This window comes from Bombina bombina, chromosome 4 (assembly GCF_027579735.1).
Source record: "Bombina bombina isolate aBomBom1 chromosome 4, aBomBom1.pri, whole genome shotgun sequence".
NCBI classification, from domain to species: domain Eukaryota; kingdom Metazoa; phylum Chordata; class Amphibia; order Anura; family Bombinatoridae; genus Bombina; species Bombina bombina.
The window spans coordinates 777,634,661-777,655,417 of NC_069502.1; the positions used below are offsets into that span (position 1 = coordinate 777,634,661).

At 39.3% G+C, this 20,757-nt stretch overlaps 6 non-coding genes and 15 pseudogenes across 6 annotated transcripts; all 21 read left to right on the forward strand.

Annotated features, from left to right (window-relative positions):
- Positions 1-2,035: 2,035 nt before the first annotated feature.
- LOC128658454 (uncharacterized) lies at positions 2,036-2,154 on the forward strand (annotated as a pseudogene).
- Positions 2,155-2,510: 356 nt separating this feature from the next.
- Positions 2,511-2,629, forward strand: LOC128658323 (uncharacterized; annotated as a pseudogene).
- Positions 2,630-4,280: 1,651 nt separating this feature from the next.
- On the forward strand, positions 4,281-4,399 carry LOC128658404 (uncharacterized; annotated as a pseudogene).
- A 321-nt stretch (positions 4,400-4,720) lies between these two features.
- On the forward strand, positions 4,721-4,839 carry LOC128658366 (uncharacterized; annotated as a pseudogene).
- Positions 4,840-5,199: 360 nt separating this feature from the next.
- Positions 5,200-5,308, forward strand: LOC128658438 (uncharacterized; annotated as a pseudogene).
- An 817-nt stretch (positions 5,309-6,125) lies between these two features.
- On the forward strand, positions 6,126-6,234 carry LOC128658421 (uncharacterized; annotated as a pseudogene).
- An 840-nt stretch (positions 6,235-7,074) lies between these two features.
- LOC128658443 (uncharacterized) lies at positions 7,075-7,193 on the forward strand (annotated as a pseudogene).
- A 356-nt stretch (positions 7,194-7,549) lies between these two features.
- LOC128658387 (uncharacterized) lies at positions 7,550-7,668 on the forward strand (annotated as a pseudogene).
- A 363-nt stretch (positions 7,669-8,031) lies between these two features.
- LOC128658364 (uncharacterized) lies at positions 8,032-8,150 on the forward strand (annotated as a pseudogene).
- Positions 8,151-8,510: 360 nt separating this feature from the next.
- LOC128658353 (uncharacterized) lies at positions 8,511-8,629 on the forward strand (annotated as a pseudogene).
- Positions 8,630-8,949: 320 nt separating this feature from the next.
- LOC128658382 (uncharacterized) lies at positions 8,950-9,068 on the forward strand (annotated as a pseudogene).
- An 805-nt stretch (positions 9,069-9,873) lies between these two features.
- On the forward strand, positions 9,874-9,992 carry LOC128658354 (uncharacterized; annotated as a pseudogene).
- Positions 9,993-10,312: 320 nt separating this feature from the next.
- Positions 10,313-10,431, forward strand: LOC128658617 (5S ribosomal RNA). Its single transcript, XR_008402289.1, has one exon. It is a non-coding gene; the product is annotated as a 5S ribosomal RNA (ribosomal RNA).
- A 362-nt stretch (positions 10,432-10,793) lies between these two features.
- On the forward strand, positions 10,794-10,912 carry LOC128658442 (5S ribosomal RNA). The gene has a single exon (XR_008402167.1). It is a non-coding gene; the product is annotated as a 5S ribosomal RNA (ribosomal RNA).
- Positions 10,913-11,272: 360 nt separating this feature from the next.
- On the forward strand, positions 11,273-11,390 carry LOC128658311 (uncharacterized; annotated as a pseudogene).
- Positions 11,391-11,750: 360 nt separating this feature from the next.
- On the forward strand, positions 11,751-11,869 carry LOC128658453 (5S ribosomal RNA). Its single transcript, XR_008402168.1, has one exon. It is a non-coding gene; the product is annotated as a 5S ribosomal RNA (ribosomal RNA).
- Positions 11,870-13,364: 1,495 nt separating this feature from the next.
- On the forward strand, positions 13,365-13,483 carry LOC128658572 (5S ribosomal RNA). Its single transcript, XR_008402247.1, has one exon. It is a non-coding gene; the product is annotated as a 5S ribosomal RNA (ribosomal RNA).
- A 364-nt stretch (positions 13,484-13,847) lies between these two features.
- Positions 13,848-13,966, forward strand: LOC128658464 (5S ribosomal RNA). The gene has a single exon (XR_008402169.1). It is a non-coding gene; the product is annotated as a 5S ribosomal RNA (ribosomal RNA).
- A 361-nt stretch (positions 13,967-14,327) lies between these two features.
- LOC128658475 (5S ribosomal RNA) lies at positions 14,328-14,446 on the forward strand. Its single transcript, XR_008402170.1, has one exon. It is a non-coding gene; the product is annotated as a 5S ribosomal RNA (ribosomal RNA).
- Positions 14,447-16,561: 2,115 nt separating this feature from the next.
- LOC128658435 (uncharacterized) lies at positions 16,562-16,679 on the forward strand (annotated as a pseudogene).
- A 355-nt stretch (positions 16,680-17,034) lies between these two features.
- Positions 17,035-17,153, forward strand: LOC128658451 (uncharacterized; annotated as a pseudogene).
- Positions 17,154-20,757: the final 3,604 nt, after the last annotated feature.

The following is a 20,757-nucleotide window of genomic DNA, read 5'->3' on the forward strand; positions in this document are numbered from 1 at the left end:
AGGTTCTCCAATCTCTTTTGAGGAAGCTAAACTGAAGTTTTTTCTTCCTAACTCCCTACATTTTGAATTCCTCAGACTAGTTAGTTTCTTGAGATCATGGGGCCTCACAGGACAGATGGTGAGGGAAATGACTAAATGGGAATATAGATGATATGCCCATAAAACATCTAAGAGAACTCTCTCATTTAACTATAACCTTCTATTATCCCCGACAGACCCAATCAAACTAAACCAATTTAGAGCATGGGAAAGAGAGTTTGGGGTAGATATAGAGATAGACACTTGGTTGAAATAGATAGGTAGATCCAAAAGATATCTACACTGTGCAACACTATGGGAGCTGTACTATAAAATGGTCACTAGATGGCACCTTGTCCCGGTCTCTCTAAATAAATACTATAGGTCTTCTTCGCCCCTCTGCTGGAGAAATTGTGGTAATCTGGGTACTCATATCCATATCTGGTGGGAGTGCCCTAGAATCACAGGATTATGGAGAAGTGTTTCGCAGCTACTTAATGATATGGGATTGTACATCCCTCTACACCCGTCCATGGGTCTCCTGCATCAGGGCAATCTAGAGTGCTCGGAACATGATAGAGCTTTGATTATATATGTCCTAGTAGCCACAAAATTAGCTATAGCTCAGGAATGGAAACAGCCTTTCCCCCCAATCGTTGAAGAAAGTAAAAGATATTGTTGAATACATTAAAAACATGGAGAAATATGTATATAGCTCAATGAATAAACTAGACACTTACTTCATGATCTGGAGTCGGTGGATAGAGTTAGAAGCTAGAACTTAGAGGTAACTGCCATATATCTTCCTGCCTCCCACATTCCCCACTAAAGAAACAGGGAATCGATGAGAAACCTTACTCCCCCCACCTTTTTTTTCCCCCTCCTCCTCCTCCCCCCCTCTACTTCTCTGTAGATTACAATTCCTATCCTCTCCCACATATGCATATCCTCCCTAGGCAAAGTAATAGAATACTAGTCAATAAAGAAAGGTTAAACTAATTTGTCTGTATTAATACATTCTATTATATATTTAGGTCAACATGTAACTACAAGGTTCTCTTGGAAGGTGTCATGACACGAGAGACTGGAATAACAGTTACAATTATTATGTCGCTATTAAAAATATATAAAAAGTTGGTTTTTCGGTAATATATTAATGGCTAAAAGATGTGAAACTGTTTTGAATTGTCTTGCAGTACAGTTATTATTTGTAAATGTAATATACTATTCTTGTGCCATATGTTTTGATTGTTATTACAAAAAACCATCAATAAAAAACTATATTTAAAAAAAAAAAAAAAAAAAGATAATTATCTTTTGTAAAGACAGACAGGCAGGCAGGCAGGCAGAAAGAGGGGCAGGAAACTCTTTATCTATGTATACTTTTTGTCATGGGTAGGCAAGTGATTCTGGGCCTGTACTGGCACTATTTATTAATTTATTTATATATTTGCCATCTAAATTTTAACCCCGTTTTAACTTTTCAATTTTTTACAGACTGTGAATGACAGCATGAGCAAGAACAAAAAGCATCAGGAAGAAGCGCTAAGTGTCTATCGCCACACTTCCTTGAATGCATCTGATCTCGGAAGTTAAGCAGGGCCAGGCCTGTTCAGTGACTGGATGGGAGACCACCTGGGAACACCAGGTGCAGTAGGCTTTTTTTTTCATTTTTAAAGCAGTGAAGCATGCATCATATTTACTGATAGTAGCAATATTCATTGAAACAACTGTAGCTTGCAATTACTAAAAATTAGATGTCCATTGTATTAAAGATAATTATCTTTTGTAAAGACAGACAGGCAGAAAGAGGAGCAGGAAACTCTTTATCTATGCGTCATATTTACTGATTTTGTCATAGGTCAGCAAGTGATTCTGGGCCTGTACTGGCACTATTTATTAATTTTTTTATATATTTGCCATCTAAATTTTAACCCCGTTTTAACTCTTCAAATTTTTACAGACTGTGAATGACAGCATGAGCAAGAACAAAAAGCGTTGGGAAGAAGTGCTAAGTGTGTACTGCCACACTTCCTTGAATGCACCTGATCCCGTCTGATCTTGGAAGTTAAGCAGTGCCAAGCCTGTCCAGTACCTGGATGGGAGACCGCCTGGGAGCACCCTGTGCGGTAGGCTTGTTTTTTCATTTTTAAAGCAGTGAAGCATGCGTCATATTTACTGATAGTAGCAATATTCATTGAAACAACTGTAGCTTGCAATTACTAAAAATTAGATGTCAATTGTATTAAAAATAATTATCTTTTGTAAAGACAGGCAGACAGGCAGGCAGAAAGAGGGGCAGGGAACTCTTTATCTATGTATACTTTTTGTCATGGGTCAGCATGTGATTCTGGGCCTGTACTGGCACTATTTATTAATTTATTTATATATTTGCCATCTAAATTTTAACCCCGTTTTAACTCTTCAATTTTTTCCAGACTGTGAATGACAGCATGAGCAAGAACAAAAAGCGTTGGGAAGAAGCGCTAAGTGTCTACCGCCACGCTGCCTTGAATGCACCTGATCCCGTCTGATCTCGGAAGTTAGGCAGGGCCAGGCCTGGTCAGTACCTGGATGGGAGACCGCCTGGGAACACAAGGTGCGGTAGACTTTTTTTTTCATTTTTAAAGCAGTGAAGCATGCGTCATATTTACTGATAGTACCAATATTCATTGAAACAACTGTAGCTTGCAATTACTAAAAATTAGATGTCCATTGTATTAAAGATAATTATCTTTTGCCAGACAGACAGGCAGGCAGGCAGAAAGAGGGGCACGGAACTTTTTATCTATGTATACTTTTTGTCATTGGTCAGCAAGTGATTCTGGGCCTGTACTGGCACTATTTATTAATTTATTTATATATTTGCCATCTAAATTTTAACCCCGTTTTAACTTTTCAATTTTTTACAGACTGTGAATGACAGCATGAGCAAGAACAAAAAGCGTTGGGAAGATGCGCTAAGTGTCTACCGCCACACTGTCTTGAATGCACCTGATCTTGGAAGTTAAGCAGGGCCAGGCCTGGTCAGAACCTGGATGGGATACCCCCTGGGAACACCAGGTACGGTAGGCTTTTTTTTTCATTTTTAAAGCAGTGAAGCATGCATCATATTTACTGATAGTAGCAATATTCATTGAAACAACTGTAGCTTGCAATTACTAAAAATTAGATGTCCATTGTATTTTTTTATATATTTGCCATCTAAATTTTAACCCCGTTTTAACTCTTCAAATTTTTACAGACTGTGAATGACAGCATGAGCAAGAACAAAAAGCGTTGGGAAGAAGTGCTAAGTGTGTACTGCCACACTTCCTTGAATGCACCTGATTCCGTCTGATCTTGGAAGTTAAGCAGTGCCAGGCCTGTCCAGTACCTGGATCGGAGACCGCTTTGGAGCACCATGTGCGGTAGGCTTGTTTTTTCATTTTTAAAGCAGTGAAGCATGCGTCATATTTACTGATAGTAGCAATATTCATTGAAACAACTGTAGCTTGCAATTACTAAAAATTAGATGTCCATTGTATTAAAAATAATTATCTTTTGTAAAGACAGACAGACAGGCAGGCAGGCAGGCAGAAAGAGGGGCACGGAACTTTTTATCTATGTATACTTTTTGTCATTGGTCAGCAAGTGATTCTGGGCCTGTACTGGCACTATTTATTAATTTATTTATATATTTGCCATCTAAATTTTAACCCCGTTTTAACTCTTCAAATTTTTTACAGACTGTGAATGACAGCATGAGCAAGAACAAAAAGCGTTGGGAAGAAGCAATAAGTGTCTACAGCCGCACTGCCTTGAATGCACCTGATCCCGTCTGATCTTGGAAGTTAAGAAGGGCCAGGGCTGGTCAGAACCTGGATGGGAGACTGCCTGGGAACACCAGGTGCGGTAGGATTTTTTTTTTCATTTTTAAAACAGTGAGGCATGCGTCATATTTACTGATAGTAGCAATATTCATTGAAACAACTGTAGCTTGCAATTACTAAAAATTAGATGTCCATTGTATTAAAGATAATTATCTTTTGTAAAGACAGACAGACAGGCAGGCAGGCAGAAAGAGGGGCAGGAAACTCTTTATCTATGTATACTTTTTGTCATGGGTAGGCAAGTGATTCTGGGCCTGTACTGGCACTATTTATTAATTTATTTATATATTTGCCATCTAAATTTTAACCCTGTTTTAACTCTTCAATTTTTTACAGACTGTGAATGACAGCATGAGCAAGAACAAAAAGCGTTGGGAAGAAGCGCTAAGTGTCTACTACCACACTGCCTTGAATGCACCCGATACTGTCTGATCTCGGAAGTTGAGCAGGGCCAGGCCTGGTCAGTACCTGGATGGGAGACCGCCTGGGAACACCAGGTGCGTTAGGCTTTTTTTTTCATTTTTAAAGCAGTGAAGCATGCGTCATATTTACTGATAGTGGCAATATTCATTGAAACAACTGTAGCTTGCAATTACTAAAAATTAGATAATTATCTTTTGTAAAGACAGACAGGCAGGCAGGCAGACAGAAAGAGGGGAAGGAAACTCTTTAACTATGTATACTTTTTGTCATGGGTAGACAAGTGATTCTGGGCCTGTACTGGCACTATTTATTAATTTATTTTAACCCCGTTTTAACTCTTCAATTTTTTACAGACTGTGAATGACAGCATGAGCAAGAACAAAAAGCGTTGGGAAGAAGTGCTAAGTGTCTACCACCACACTGCATTGAATGCACCCGATACCGTCTGATCTCGGAAGTTAAGCAGGGCCAGGCCTGGTCAGTACCTGGATGGGGGACTGCCTGGGAACACCAGATGTGGTAGGCTTTTTTTTTCATTTTTAAAGCAGTAAAGCATGCGTCATATTTACTGATAGTAGCAATATTCATTGAAACAACTGTAGCTTGCAATTACTAAAAATTAGATGTCCATTGTATTAAAGATAATTATCTTTTGTAAAGACAGACAGACAGGCAGGCAGGCAGAAAGAGGGTCAGGAAACTCTTTATCTATGTATACTTTTTGTCATGGGTAGGCAAGTAATTCTGGGCCTGTACTGGCACTATTTATTAATTTATTTATATATTTGCCATCTAAATTTTAACCCTGTTTTAACTCTTCAATTTTTTACAGACTGTGAATGACAGCATGAGCAAGAACAAAAAGCATTGGGAAGAAGAGCTAAGTGTCTACCGCCACACTGCCTTGAATGCACCTGATCTCGGAAGTTAAGCAGGGCCAGGCCTGGTCAGTACCTGGATGGGAGACAGCCTGGGAACACCAGGTGCAGTAGGCTTTTTTATTCATTTTTAAAGCAGTGAAGCATGCATCATATTTACTGATAGTAGCAATATTCATTGAAACAACTGTAGCTTGCAATTACTAAAAATTAGATGTCCATTGTATTAAAGATAATTATCTTTTGTAAAGACAGACAGACAGGCAGGCAGGCAGAAAGAGGGGCAGGAAACTCTTTATCTATGTATACTTTTTGTCATGGGTAGGCAAGTGATTCTGGGCCTGTACTGGCACTATTTATTAATTTATTTATATATTTGCCATCTAAATTTTAACCCCGTTTTAACTCTTCAATTTTTTACAGACTGTGAATGACAGCATGAGCAAGAACATAAAGCGTTGGGAAGAAGCACTAAGTGAATACCGCCACACTGCCTTGAATGCACCCGATCTCGGAAGTTAAGCAGGGCCATGCCTGGTCAGTACCTGGATGGGAGACCACCTGGGAACACCAGTTGCAGTAAGCTTTTTTTTTTTCATTTTCAAAGCAGTGAAGCATGCGTCATAGTTACTGATAGTAGCAATATTCATTGAAACAACTGTAGCTTGCAATTACTAAAAATTAGATAATTATCTTTTGTAAAGACAGACAGGCAGGCAGGCAGGCAGACAGAAAGAGGGACAGGAAACTCTTTATCTATGTATACTTTTTGTCATGGGTAGGCAAGTGATTCTGGGCCTGTACTGGCACTATTTATTAATTTATTTATATATTTGCCATCTAAATTTTAACCCCGTTTTAACTCTTCAATTTTTTACAGACTGTGAATGACAGCATGAGCAAGAACAAAAAGCGTTGGGAAGAAACGCTAAGTGTCTACCACCACACTGCCTTGAATGCACCTGATCTCGGAAGTTAAGCAGGGCCAGACCTGGTCAGTACCTGGATGGGAGACCGCCTGGGAACACCAGATGTGGTAGGCTTTTTTTTTCATTTTTAAAGCAGTGAAGCATGCATCATATTTACTGATAGTAGCAATATTCATTGAAACAACTGTAGCTTGCAATTACTAAAAATTAGATGTCCATTGTATTAAAGATAATTATCTTTTGTAAAGACAGACAGACAGGCAGGCAGGCAGAAAGAGGGGCAGGAAACTCTTTATCTATGTATACTTTTTGTCATGGGTAGGCAAGTGATTCTGGGCCTGTACTGGCACTATTTATTAATTTATTTATATATTTGCCATCTAAATTTTAACCCCGTTTTAACTTTTCAATTTTTTACAGACTGTGAATGACAGCATGAGCAAGAACAAAAAGCATCGGGAAGAAGCGCTAAGTGTCTATCGCCACACTTCCTTAAATGCATCTGATTTCGGAAGTTAAGCAGGGCCAGGCCTGTTCAGTGACTGGATGGGAGACCACCTGGGAACACCAGGTGCAGTAGGCTTTTTTTTTCATTTTTAAAGCAGTGAAGCATGCATCATATTTACTGATAGTAGCAATATTCATTGAAACAACTGTAGCTTGCAATTACTAAAAATTAGATGTCCATTGTATTAAAGATAATTATCTTTTGTAAAGACAGACAGGCAGGCAGGCAGGCAGAACGAGGGGCAGGAAACTCTTTATCTATGCGTCATATTTACTGATTTTGTCATAGGTCAGCAAGTGATTCAGGGCCTGTACTGGCACTATTTATTAATTTTTTTTTATATATTTGCCATCTAAATTTTAACCCTGTTTTAACTCTTCAAATTTTTACAGACTGTCAATGACAGCATGAGCAAGAACAAAAAGCGTTGGGAAGAAGTGCTAAGTGTCTACTGCCACACTTCCTTGAATGCACCTGATCCCATCTGATCTTGGAAGTTAAGCAGTGCCAGGCCTGTCCAGTACCTGGATGAAAGACCGCCTAGGAACACCGTGTGCGGTAGGCTTGTTTTTTCATTTTTAAAGCAGTGAAGCATGCGTCATATTTACTGATAGTAGCAATATTCATTGAAACAACTGTAGCTTGCAATTACTAAAAATTAGATGTCCATTGTATTAAAAATAATTATCTTTTGTAAAGACAGACAGACAGGCAGGCAGAAAGAGGGGCAGGGAACTCTTTATCTATGTATACTTTTTGTCATGGGTCAGCATGTGATTCTGGGCCTGTACTGGCACTATTTATTAATTTTTTAATATATTTGCCATCTAAATTTTAACCCCGTTTTAACTCTTCAATTTTTTCCAGACTGTGAATGACAGCATGAGCAAGAACAAAAAGCGTTGGGAAGAAGCACTAAGTGTCTACCGCCACGCTGCCTTGAATGCACCTGATCCCGTCTGATCCCGGAAGTTAGGCAGGACCAGGCCTGGTCAGTACCTGGATGGGAGACCGCCTGGGAACACAAGGTGCGGTAGACTTTTTTTTCATTTTTAAAGCAGTGAAGCATGCGTCATATTTACTGATTGTACCAATATTCATTGAAACAACTGTAGCTTGCAATTACTAAAAATTAGATGTACATTGTATTAAAGATAATTATCGTTTGTAAAGACAGACAGACAGACAGGCAGGCAGGCAGAAAGAGGGGCACAGAACTCTTTATCTATGTATACTTTTTGTCATTGGTCAGCAAGTGATTCTGGGCCTGTACTGGCACTATTTATTAATTTATTTATATATTTGCCATCTAAATTTTAACCCCGTTTTAACTTTTCAATTTTTTACAGACTGTGAATGACAGCATGAGCAAGAACAAAAAGCGTTGGGAAGAAGCGCTAGGTGTCTACCGCCACACTGCCTTGAATGCACCTGATCCCCTCTGATCTTGGAAGTTAAGCAGGGCCAGGCCTGGTCAGAACCTGGATGGGAGACCGCCTGGGAACACCAGGTGCGGTAGGATTTTTTTTTCATTTTTAAAGCAGTGAGGCATGCGTCATATTTACTGATAGTAGCAATATTCATTGAAACAACTGTAGCTTGCAATTACTAAAAATTAGATGTCCATTGTATTAAAGATAATTATCTTTTGTAAAGACAGACAGACAGGCAGGCAGGCAGAAAGAGGGGCAGGAAACTCTTTATCAATGTATACTTTATGTCATGGGTAGGCAAGTGATTCTGGGCCTGTACTGGCACTATTTATTAATTTATTTATATATTTGCCATCTAAATTTTAACCCTGTTTTAACTCTTCAATTTTTTACAGACTGTGAATGACAGCATGAGCAAGAACAAAAAGCGTTGGGAAGAAAAGCTAAGTGTCTACCGCCACACTGCCTTGAATGCACCCGATCCTGTCTGATCTCGGAAGTTGAGCAGGGCCAGTCCTGGTCAGTACCTGGATGGGAGACCGCCTGGGAACACCAGGTGCGTTAGGCTTTTTTTTTCATTTTTAAAGCAGTGAAGCATGCGTCATATTTACTGATAGTGGCAATATTCATTGAAACAACTGTAGCTTGCAATTACAAAAATTAGATAATTATCTTTTGTAAAGACAGACAGGCAGGCAGGCAGACGGAAAGAGGGGAAGGAAACTCTTTAACTATGTATACTTTTTGTCATGGGTAGACAAGTGATTCTGGGTCTGTACTGGCACTATTTATTAATTTATTTTAACCCTGTTTTAACTCCTCAATTTTTTACAGACTGTGAATGACAGCATGAGCAAGAACAAAAAGCGTTGGGAAGAAGTGCTACGTGTCTACCACCACACTGCATTGAATGCACCCGATACCGTCTGATCTCGGAAGTTAAGCAGGGCCAGGCCTAGTCAGTACCTGGATGGGGGACTGCCTGGGAACACCAGATGTGGTAGGCTTTTTTTTTTCATTTTTAAAGCAGTAAAGCATGCGTCATAACTGTAGCTTGCAATTACTAAAAATTAGATGTCCATTGTATTAAAGATAATTATCTTTTGTAAAGACAGACAGACAGGCAGGCAGGCAGGCAGAAAGAGGGGCAGGAAACTCTTTATCTATGTATACTTTTCGTCATGGGTAGGCAAGTAATTCTGGGCCTGTACTGGCACTATTTATTAATTTATTTATATATTTGCCATCTAAATTTTAACACTGTTTTAACTCTTCAAGTTTTTTACAGACTGTGAATGACAGCATGAGCAAGAACAAAAAGCGTTGGGAAGAAGAGCTAAGTGTCTACCGCCACACTGCCTTGAATGCATCTGATCTCGGAAGTTAAGCAGGGCCTGGCCTGGTCAGTACCTGGATGGGAGACAGCCTGGGAACACCAGGTGCAGTAGGCTTTTTTTTTCATTTTTAAAGCAGTGAAGCATGCATCATATTTACTGATAGTAGCAATATTCATTGAAACAACTGTAGCTTGCAATTACTAAAAATTAGATGTCCATTGTATTAAAGATAATTATCTTTTGTAAAGAGAGACAGACAGGCAGGCAGGCAGAAAGAGGGGCAGGAAACTCTTTATCTATGTATACTTTTTGTCATGGGTAGGCAAGTGATTCTGGGCCTGTACTGGCACTATTTATTAATTTATTTATATATTTGCCATCTAAATTTTAACCCACGTTTTAACTCTTCAATTTTTTACAGACTGTGAATGACAGCATGAGCAAGAACAAAAAGCGTTGGGAAGAAAAGCTAAGTGTCTACCGCCACACTGCCTTGAATGCACCCGATCCTGTCTGATCTCGGAAGTTGAGCAGGGCCAGTCCTGGTCAGTACCTGGATGGGAGACCGCCTGGGAACACCAGGTGCGTTAGGCTTTTTTTTTCATTTTTAAAGCAGTGAAGCATGCGTCATATTTACTGATAGTGGCAATATTCATTGAAACAACTGTAGCTTGCAATTACAAAAATTAGATAATTATCTTTTGTAAAGACAGACAGGCAGGCAGGCAGACGGAAAGAGGGGAAGGAAACTCTTTAACTATGTATACTTTTTGTCATGGGTAGACAAGTGATTCTGGGTCTGTACTGGCACTATTTATTAATTTATTTTAACCCTGTTTTAACTCCTCAATTTTTTACAGACTGTGAATGACAGCATGAGCAAGAACAAAAAGCGTTGGGAAGAAGTGCTAAGTGTCTACCACCACACTGCTCTGAATGCACCCGATACCGTCTGATCTCGGAAGTTAAGCAGGGCCAGGCCTGGTCAGTACCTGGATGGGAGACCGCCTGGGAACACCAGGTGCGGTAGGCTTTTTTTTTTCATTTTTAAAGCAGTGAAGCATGCGTCATATTTACTGATAGTAGCAATATTCATTGAAACAACTGTAGCTTGCAATTACTAAAAATTAGATGTCCATTGTATTAAAGATAATTATCTTTTGTAAAGACAGACAGACAGGCAGGCAGGCAGAAAAAAGGGGCAGGAAACTCTTTATCTATGTATAGTTTTTGTCATGGGTCAGCAAGTGATTCTGGGCCTGTACTGGCACTATTTATTAATTTATTTATATATTTGCCATCTAAATTTTAACCCCGTTTTAACTCTTCAATTTTTTACAGACTGTGAATGACAGCATGAGCAAGAACAAAAAGCTTTGGGAAGAAGCGCTAAGTGTCTACCGCCACACTGCCTTGAATGCACCCGATCCCGTCTGATCTCGGAAGTTAAGCAGGGCCAGGCCTGGTCAGTACCTGGATGGGAGACCGCCTGGGAACACCAGGTGCGGTAGGCTTTTTTTTTCATTTTTAAAGCAGTGAAGCATGCGTCATATTTACTGATAGTAGCAATATTCATTGAAACAACTGTAGCTTGCAATTACTAAAAATTAGATGTCCATTGTATTAAAGATAATTATCTTTTGTAAAGACAGACAGACAGGCAGGCAGGCAGAAAGAGGGGCAGGAAACTCTTTATCTATGTATACTTTTTGTCATGGGTCAGCAAGTGATTCTGGGCCTGTACTGGCACTATTTATTAATTTATTTATATATTTGCCATCTAAATTTTAACCCCGTTTTAACTCTTCAATTTTTTACAGACTGTGAATGACAGCATGAGCAAGAACAAAAAGCGTTGGGAAGAAGCACTAAGTGTCTACCGCCACACTGCCTTGAATGCACCCGATCCGTCTGATCTCGGAAGTTAAGCAGTGCCAGGCCTGGTCAGTACCTGGATGGGAGACCGCCTGGGAACACCAGGTGCGGTAGGCTTTTTTTTTTCATTTTAAAGCAGTGAAGCATGCGTCATATTTACTGATAGTAGCAATATTCATTGAAACAACTGTAGCTTGCAATTACTAAAAATTAGATGTCCATTGTATTAAAGATAATTATCTTTTGTAAAGACAGACAGGCAGGCAGGCAGGCAGAAAGAGGGGCAGGAAACTCTTTATCTATGTATAGTTTTTGTCATGGGTCAGCAAGTGATTCTGGGCCTGTACTGGCACTATTTATTAATTTATTTATATATTTGCCATCTAAATTTTAACCCCGTTTTAACTCTTCAATTTTTTACAGACTGTGAATGACAGCATGAGCAAGAACAAAAAGCTTTGGGAAGAAGCGCTAAGTGTCTACCGCCACACTGCCTTGAATGCACCCGATCCCGTCTGATCTCGGAAGTTAAGCAGGGCCAGGCCTGGTCAGTACCTGGATGGGAGACCGCCTGGGAACACCAGGTGCGGTAGGCTTTTTTTTTCATTTTTAAAGCAGTGAAGCATGCGTCATATTTACTGATAGTAGCAATATTCATTGAAACAACTGTAGCTTGCAATTACTAAAAATTAGATGTCCATTGTATTAAAGATAATTATCTTTTGTAAAGACAGACAGACAGGCAGGCAGGCAGAAAGAGGGGCAGGAAACTCTTTATCTATGTATACTTTTTGTCATGGGTCAGCAAGTGATTCTGGGCCTGTACTGGCACTATTTATTAATTTATTTATATATTTGCCATCTAAATTTTAACCCCGTTTTAACTCTTCAATTTTTTACAGACTGTGAATGACAGCATGAGCAAGAACAAAAAGCTTCGGGAAGAAGCGCTAAGTGTCTATCGCCACACTGCCTTGAATGCCCATCTGATCTCGGAAGTTAAGCAGGGCCAGGCCTGGTACTGACCTGGATGGGAGACCGCCTGGGAACACCAGGTGCAGTAGGCTTTTTTTTTCATTTTTAAAGCAGTGAAGCATGCATCATATTTACTGATAGTAGCAATATTCATTGAAACAACTGTAGCTTGCAATTACTAAAAATTAGATGTCCATTGTATTAAAGATAATTATCTTTTGTAAAGACAGACAGGCAGGCAGGCAGGCAGGCAGAAAGAGGGGCAGGAAACTCTTTATCTATGCGTCATATTTACTGATTTTGTCATAGGTCAGCAAGTGATTCTGGGCCTGTACTGGCACTATTTATTAATTTTTTTTATATATTTGCCATCTAAATTTTAACCCCGTTTTAACTCTTCAAATTTTTACAGACTGTGAATGACAGCATGAGCAAGAACAAAAAGCGTTGGGAAGACGTGCTAAGTGTGTACTGCCACACTTCCTTGAATGCACCTGATCTTGGAAGTTAAGCAGTGCAAGGCCTGTCCAGTAACTGGATGGGAGACCGCCTGGGAACACCATGTGCGGTAGGCTTGTTTTTTCATTTTTAAAGCAGTGAAGCATGTGTCATATTTACTGATAGTAGCAATATTCATTGAAACAACTGTAGCTTGCAATTACTAAAAATTAGATGTCCATTGTATTAAAAATAATTATCTTTTGTAAAGACAGACAGACAGGCAGGCAGAAAGAGGGGCAGGGAACTCTTTATCTATGTATACTTTTTGTCATGGGTCAGCATGTGCGTTAGGCTTTTTTTTTCATTTTTAAAGCAGTGAAGCATGCGTCATATTTACTGATAGTGGCAATATTCATTGAAACAACTGTAGCTTGCAATTACTAAAAATTAGATAATTATCTTTTGTAAAGACAGACAGGCAGGCAGGCAGACAGAAAGAGGGGAAGGAAACTCTTTAACTATGTATACTTTTTGTCATGGGTAGACAAGTGATTCTGGGCCTGTACTGGCACTATTTATTAATTTATTTTAACCCCGTTTTAACTCTTCAATTTTTTACAGACTGTGAATGACAGCATGAGCAAGAACAAAAAGCGTTGGGAAGAAGCGTTAAGTGTCTACCGCCACACTGTCTTGAATGCACCTGATCCCGTCTGATCTCGGAAGTTAAGCAGAGCCAGGCCTGGTCAGTACCTGGATGGGAGACCGCCTGGGAACACCAGGTGCGGTAGGCTTTTTTTTTCATTTTTAAAGCAGTGAAGCATGCGTCATATTTACTGATAGTAGCAATATTCATTGAAACAACTGTAGCTTGCAATTACTAAAAATTAGATGTCCATTGTATTAAAGATAATTATCTTTTGTAAAGACAGACAGACAGACAGGCAGGCAGGCAGAAAGAGGGGCAGGAAACTCTTTATCTATGTATAGTTTTTGTCATGGGTCAGCAAGTGATTCTGGGCCTGTACTGGCACTATTTATTAATTTATTTATATATTTGCCATCTAAATTTTAACCCCGTTTTAACTCTTCAATTTTTTACAGACTGTGAATGACAGCATGAGCAAGAACAAAAAGCTTTGGGAAGAAGCGCTAAGTGTCTACCGCCACACTGCCTTGAATGCACCCGATCCCGTCTGATCTCGGAAGTTAAGCAGGGCCAGGCCTGGTCAGTACCTGGATGGGAGACCGCCTGGGAACACCAGGTGCGGTAGGCTTTTTTTTTTCATTTTTAAAGCAGTGAAGCATGCGTCATATTTACTGATAGTAGCAATATTCATTGAAACAACTGTAGCTTGCAATTACTAAAAATTAGATGTCCATTGTATTAAAGATAATTATCTTTTGTAAAGACAGACAGACAGGCAGGCAGGCAGAAAGAGGGGCAGGAAACTCTTTATCTATGTATAGTTTTTGTCATGGGTCAGCAAGTGATTCTGGGCCTGTACTGGCACTATTTATTAATTTATTTATATATTTGCCATCTAAATTTTAACCCCGTTTTAACTCTTCAATTTTTTACAGACTGTGAATGACAGCATGAGCAAGAACAAAAAGCTTTGGGAAGAAGCGCTAAGTGTCTACCGCCACACTGCCTTGAATGCACCCGATCCCGTCTGATCTCGGAAGTTAAGCAGGGCCAGGCCTGGTCAGTACCTGGATGGGAGACCGCCTGGGAACACCAGGTGCGGTAGGCTTTTTTTTTCATTTTTAAAGCAGTGAAGCATGCCTCATATTTACTGATAGTAGCAATATTCATTGAAACAACTGTAGCTTGCAATTACTAAAAATTAGATGTCCATTGTATTAAAGATAATTATCTTTTGTAAAGACAGACAGACAGGCAGGCAGGCAGAAAGAGGGGCAGGGAACTCTTTATCTATGTATTCTTTTTGTCATGGGTCAGCAAGTGATTCTGGGCCTGTACTGGCACTATTTATTAATTTATTTATATATTTGCCATCTAAATTTTAACCCCGTTTTAACTCTTCAATTTTTTACAGACTGTGAATGACAGCATGAGCAAGAAGAGCCTAGGGAGAGAAAACTGTTCCCTAATTGTTTCCCAAGGAAGCATCTGTAAATCCACATCAACTAATTGATGTGCATATTCTAACCCCTTAACCTGCCACTCGAGGAAACATTTCTGGTCCACGCCGGGCGGGAACTGAGGATTCCCCCTAATAGGTAGGAATTCGGAGAAGGAAGAGTCAATTCCAAGCAATTTAATAGGCTATCCTAGACCAAGCTGTGATTACACTCCTGAAAGAGATCAATGAAGAAACCTCCAACGGGAGAGACTGCGGAGCACAGTGAATAAGGGCTTTCAGAGACCAAGGTGCAACAAAATAAGATTCAATACCAGTAGTAGTAACCAACTCGGACCCGGAGATCCAGTCAAAGGCAATCTTTCCCAACGTGGCATAATTATATAGCCTGATATTGGGCAGCGCCAATCCTGCACTCGTATATTTTTGTGCAAGCCAGTTTTCTCTCCCTAGGCTGCATCGGTTTGCATACTTCCAGGTTCAACATTTTGTAAATGCTCAGAAATGGCAGGCAGGCCGAAGAAGTGAGTGGTCTGAGATCATGACTTGTATCAGAAAATTCATCCTCGGGGATGCATCAATCTCGCTTCTTTACGATATCATGCTGACTAAGCAAGGGATGTTGGAGGAAGATAAACTGATCAATTTTTGGCTACCACATATCAGCCCTATAGATTTTGAGGAGCTAAGTAATAGTCTTGTAAGAGTGGCGAAACTCCCGTTGCCTACTAGTTGGAAAGAATCCCATTTAAAATTATTAAATAATGCCTATTTTTCTCCGGCCTCTATGGCCAAATATTTCCCTAATAAAAATTTCCAATGTGAACATTGCGCGTACATCCGGGCGGATCTGTGCCACATGTTATGGACTTGTCCTAAGATATCCCAACTATGGTTGAAGATTCAGTTCTGGTATAATAGGATCTTTTCAGGTGCTATTATCTTCTCGTTTGAAGATATAGTCCTGCTCCTCCCGGAAAGAAAAGGAGGGGAAAGGAGGCGTATTCTGAACACAATTATACTAACAGTGAGGTTTAATATCTTAAAAAAATGGATAATGAAGAGTCCTCCTACTCTTACACAAGTCTTAAGGGACATCCAAGCCCAGATTATTTTTGAATCCTTTCATTTACAGTTTGCATCTGAGAGAAAAATTAAAGAATTTCTGGTGGGCTGGGCCCCAATTATTAAGACATATTCTAGTGGCGTCCAGAGACAGATATTGAGACCCTTCGTGGCCTCAATAAGTTTTGCAGAACTGGTCCTAGATGGGGTATTTCCAGACTCCTGGATCAGAAATAGGGTTGCGGTAGAATAACCTTGTTCAAGACTCAATACTTAAGTTTCGGGGTAGTTCTCCTGGGTTCTTGGCAGAGGAGCGGGGGACCAGATCTCTCCCCTTTTCGATGATTTCCTCCCCCTTTTTTTTGTTTTTGTTTTTTTTGTTTTTGTTTTGTTTTGTTTTGTTTCTTTTACTCCTATTTTTATGTATATAGGGTGGAAAATTAGCCATTTTTTTTGTACTCTATGCTGGAGTTGGGTCCAGAAACATTATTAATTATATAGGATTGCTAATGTTGTACCTGTGTTGTTGTACTACTGATTTATAGTGGTCCTGCGAGACCTTGCTGGTCCTGCCGTGTGAGAATATATGTTAATTCATCGTGTTTCTGTATTGTTATTTTTCAATGGCTAAGACTAATAAAGATATTTAAAAAAAAAAAAAAGAACAAGAACAAAAAGCATTGGGAAGAAACGCTAAGTGTCTACCGCCACGCTGCCTTGAATGCACCCGATCCAGTCTGATTTCGAAAGTTAAGCAAGGCCAGGCCCAGTCAGTACCTAGATGGGAGACCGCCTGGGAATACCAGGTGCGAAGGCTTTTTTTTTCATTTTTAAAGCAGTGAAGCATGCGTCATATTTACTGATAGAAGCAATATTCATTGAAACAACTGTAGCTTGCAATTACTAAAAATTTGATGTCCATTGTATTAAAGATAATTATCTTTTGTAAAGACAGACAGACAGGTAGGCAGGCAGGCAGAAAGAGGGGCAGGGAACTCTTTATCTATGTATACTTTTTGTCATGGTGATTCTGGGCCTGTACTGGCACTATTTATTAATTTATATATATATTTGCCATCTAAATTTTAACCCCGTTTTAACTCTTCAATTTTTTACAGACTGTGAATGACAGCATGAGCAAGAACAAAAAGCATTGGGAAGAAGCCCTAAGAGTCTACCGCCACACTGCCTTGAATGCACCCGATCCCGTCTCATCTCGGAAGTTAAGCAGGGCCATGTTCGGTCAGTACCTGGATGGTAGACCGTCTGGGAACACTAGGTGGGGTAGGCTTTTTTTTTCATTTTTAAAGCAGTGAAGCATGCGTCATATTTACTGATAGTAGCAATTTTCATTGAAACAACTGTAGCTTGCAATTACTAAAAATTATATGTCCATTGTATTAAAGATAATTATCTTTTGTAAAGAAGCAGAAAGAGGGGCAGGAAACTCTTTATCTATGTTTACTTTTTGTCATGGGTCAGCAAGTGATTCTGGGCCTGTACTGGCATTATATTTATAAATAATGTATTTATATATTTGCCATCTAAATTTTAACCCCGTTTAAACTCTTCAATTTTTTTACAGACTGTGAATGACAGCATGAGCAAGAACAAAAAGCGTTGGGAAGAAGCGCTAAGTGTCTACCGCAATACTGCCTTGAATGCACCTGATCCCGTCTGATCTCGGAAGTTAAGCAGGGCCAGGCCTAGTCAGTACCTGGATGGGAGACCGCTTTTTTTTTTCATTTGTGAAGCATGCGTCATATTTACTGATAGTAGCAATATTCATTGAAACAACTGTATCTTGCAATTACTAAAAATTAGATGTCCATTGTATTTAAATGGAAATTCGGCACATTCATTTTCTGGGCCTTTGTCCTCTTTGAGACATTATAGCAGCCCAGAAATGAAAATAACCCCATCATGGCATACCATTTACAAAAGTAGACACCCCACGGTATTCCAAAAGGCCATGTCACATTTTTTTGTAAGGCCCCTTAGTCACAACACCTGGCCAAATGTAGTGGTCATTTTTGTTGTATGCGTTTTTTACACAAACACTGCAGTTTGGCTGTTTCTGTCATCAAGCTTTTATGTTTTGCTGCTATAAAATACAGATATGAGTACAACAGTACCCCCATGTACAGATTTTATGTGGTTTACAGAAGTTACAGGGCCAAATATGGGGTCTGCCCATTTCAGTTTTCATGCGTGGAAGTTTGGCACCTTGATTTTCTGAACCTATGTCCTCTTTGACAAATTATAGAAGCCCAGGAATGAAAATTACCCCATCATGACTGTACACTACATTTGGCCAGATGTTATGCCTAAGGGGCTTCACAAAAAGATGTGACATGGCCCTTTTGGAATACCCTGTGGTGTCTTCTTTTGAAAATGGTATTCCATGTCACATTTTTTTGTGAAGCCCCTTAGGCATTACATCTGGCCAAATGTAGTGCTCATATTTTTTGTATGCGTTTTTTGCACAAACACTGCACTTTGGCTGTTTCTGTCATCAACCTTTTATGTTTTGCTGCTATAAAACACACATATTTGTTTATGTCAATCTCCTATGAGTAAAACAGTACCCCCCCATGTACAGGTTTTATGGGGTCTACAGAAGTTACAGGGCCAAATATGGGGTCTGCCCATTTCAGTCTTTATGCATTGAAATTTGGCACCTTAATTTTCTGTGCCTATGTCCTCTTTGAGACATTATAGCAGCCCAGTTCAGCATATGCACACTACTCGGTTTTCAATCAATTTGAACCTTAAACCTAACAGACTAACGTAAACAGCAAAAGAAAACACAGGAGAAGGGGGAAAAAAAAAGGAAATATTCCCATACTCTCTCCCCCCCCCCCCGACCCCCGATCACCCAGCCTCAAAGGAGATGTTGTCTCCAGAATTCGGGGTATCTATCTGATAGTATTAGCTGCAAAAAATCCGCTGACTTATGAAAATGGCTTAGTATCTGCAGCTGAACCTCTCTAGGCTGAACTAGAATTATTTTATCCCATTTTGCTAGATAATTTTTTATTTTTTTTTCTTCGAATATTACTGGATCAAATTGTTCTACTAATATTTGATATTGGATATTGCGTGTAACAGAGGCTATAGTGGGGACACTTTTATTCTTCCACATCCCTAAAATCATTTGTCTGACCAAGATAATTACTGTATTAATCAAAGCTTTATTTGGAATCTGATCATGGACCAGAAAAAAGATATATAACAGGTTAAGTATTATTTTGGCAGACAGAAATCTGTTTAGCCAGTATTCCACTTTTTTTCCATAATTTTGTAATTTTTGGGCAGGCATAAAAAACATGGAATAGATCAGCAGAGGTAAATTTACATCTATAGCAAGCACTATCACCTTTCCATTTACCCAATCTACTAGGAGTCAAATAGGCTCTATTCAACAGCTTCAAATGGGATTCTCTCAGGGACTCAGTTTTTCTAAACAATTTGCATACACACCAGTACAAGAGTGAGAAACCTAAAAAAGCAGGGTATACTTTCTTACCCTGTTGAAACTTTTTTGGAAATACTCTGTCAATCTCAGGAAAATCTAATTTCCAGATGCATAGAAGACTATTAACTCTTGCCTCTGCATCCTTGGATGAGAGTAGTCTATACATAGGTGAAATAGAATGGTCGCCCCTAGAAAATCTACTGGCGATGGTGTCTAGTGGGCCCAGAGACCAGGCATCTCCTTCTGAGACTTTCTGATTATAATAAAAATGTCTGGCCTGTAAATAGGCAAAAAAGGATCTCCTATCTAAGTTAAATTCTCTGGTTAAAGATTCAAAAGTTTTTATATCGTTAGAGAGCGGATCCACCATTTGAATCAAGAAATTCAAATTATTTGCTGACCATTTTCTAAAAGCCGAGAATGTACAACCACTTTCAAAATCCGGATTTCCTCTAATAGGTAAATATTTAGAAAAAGTATGTTTAATCTCTAGTAGCTTGCAGATTTTATGCCATGCTATAATTATAGCATGGCATAAAATCTGCAAGCTACTAGAGATTAAAATACATAATTACATTATGGATAGTATTATTTAATGTAAAATCCCTTATCTTTGAATGATGAGAGAGGTGTAATAGTGCTTTAAGAGTATAAGGGGTTTTCTTCTATCTCGGAGCTAGTGACATAGTTGGCTGAAGTTAGACAGTCTAAGGCAATTCTAGCAAAACATGCCAAATTATAATTTACCAGATTCGGGAAAGCAAAACCACCCATTTCTTTTGGGTGCTTTCGTCTTGATAGTGCAATACAAGGTTTTTTAGAGGCCCAGAGAAAACGGGAGCAGCCTGCATTGAATTTATGAATATCCACCTTGCGTAAAAAAGTAGGAACATTCTGTATTACATATAAAATTTTTGGGAGAGTTCGCATTTTAATTAGTGCTATCCTTGCCGAGAGTGAAAGAGGCAGTCTACTCCACTTCTGCATCTCAGTAAGACATTTCCTCCAAATATGAGAAAAGTTTATATCTTACCATTGTTCTGGGTTTCTGGAAAGATTTATTCCTAAATATTTGATATATTTATAAACAAATAGACTGGCGAACCAGTCTTAGGAGCGTGGTGTCTGTATGAATTTTAGCAAAATAATTATATTGCTAATGGTACTAATGTAGCTGGAATAGTTCATAAATCACAAAAGTTCATAGAAGCCATAATGCAGGGGTCCGCTCTGCGTATTTATACCCGTAGCCGGCAATCTGTGATTCTGAATATGAAGTCAAAACCAGCAATACCAGTGCGCTTAAATAAAATCTTAGCTTTTAGAAACTAGCGGTATGTTCACTCACCCACCAAAGATGAAAACGTGAAGAGTCTGCAATCAATTTCGAGCTGTAGTTGGAATAAGCCGGTATCCT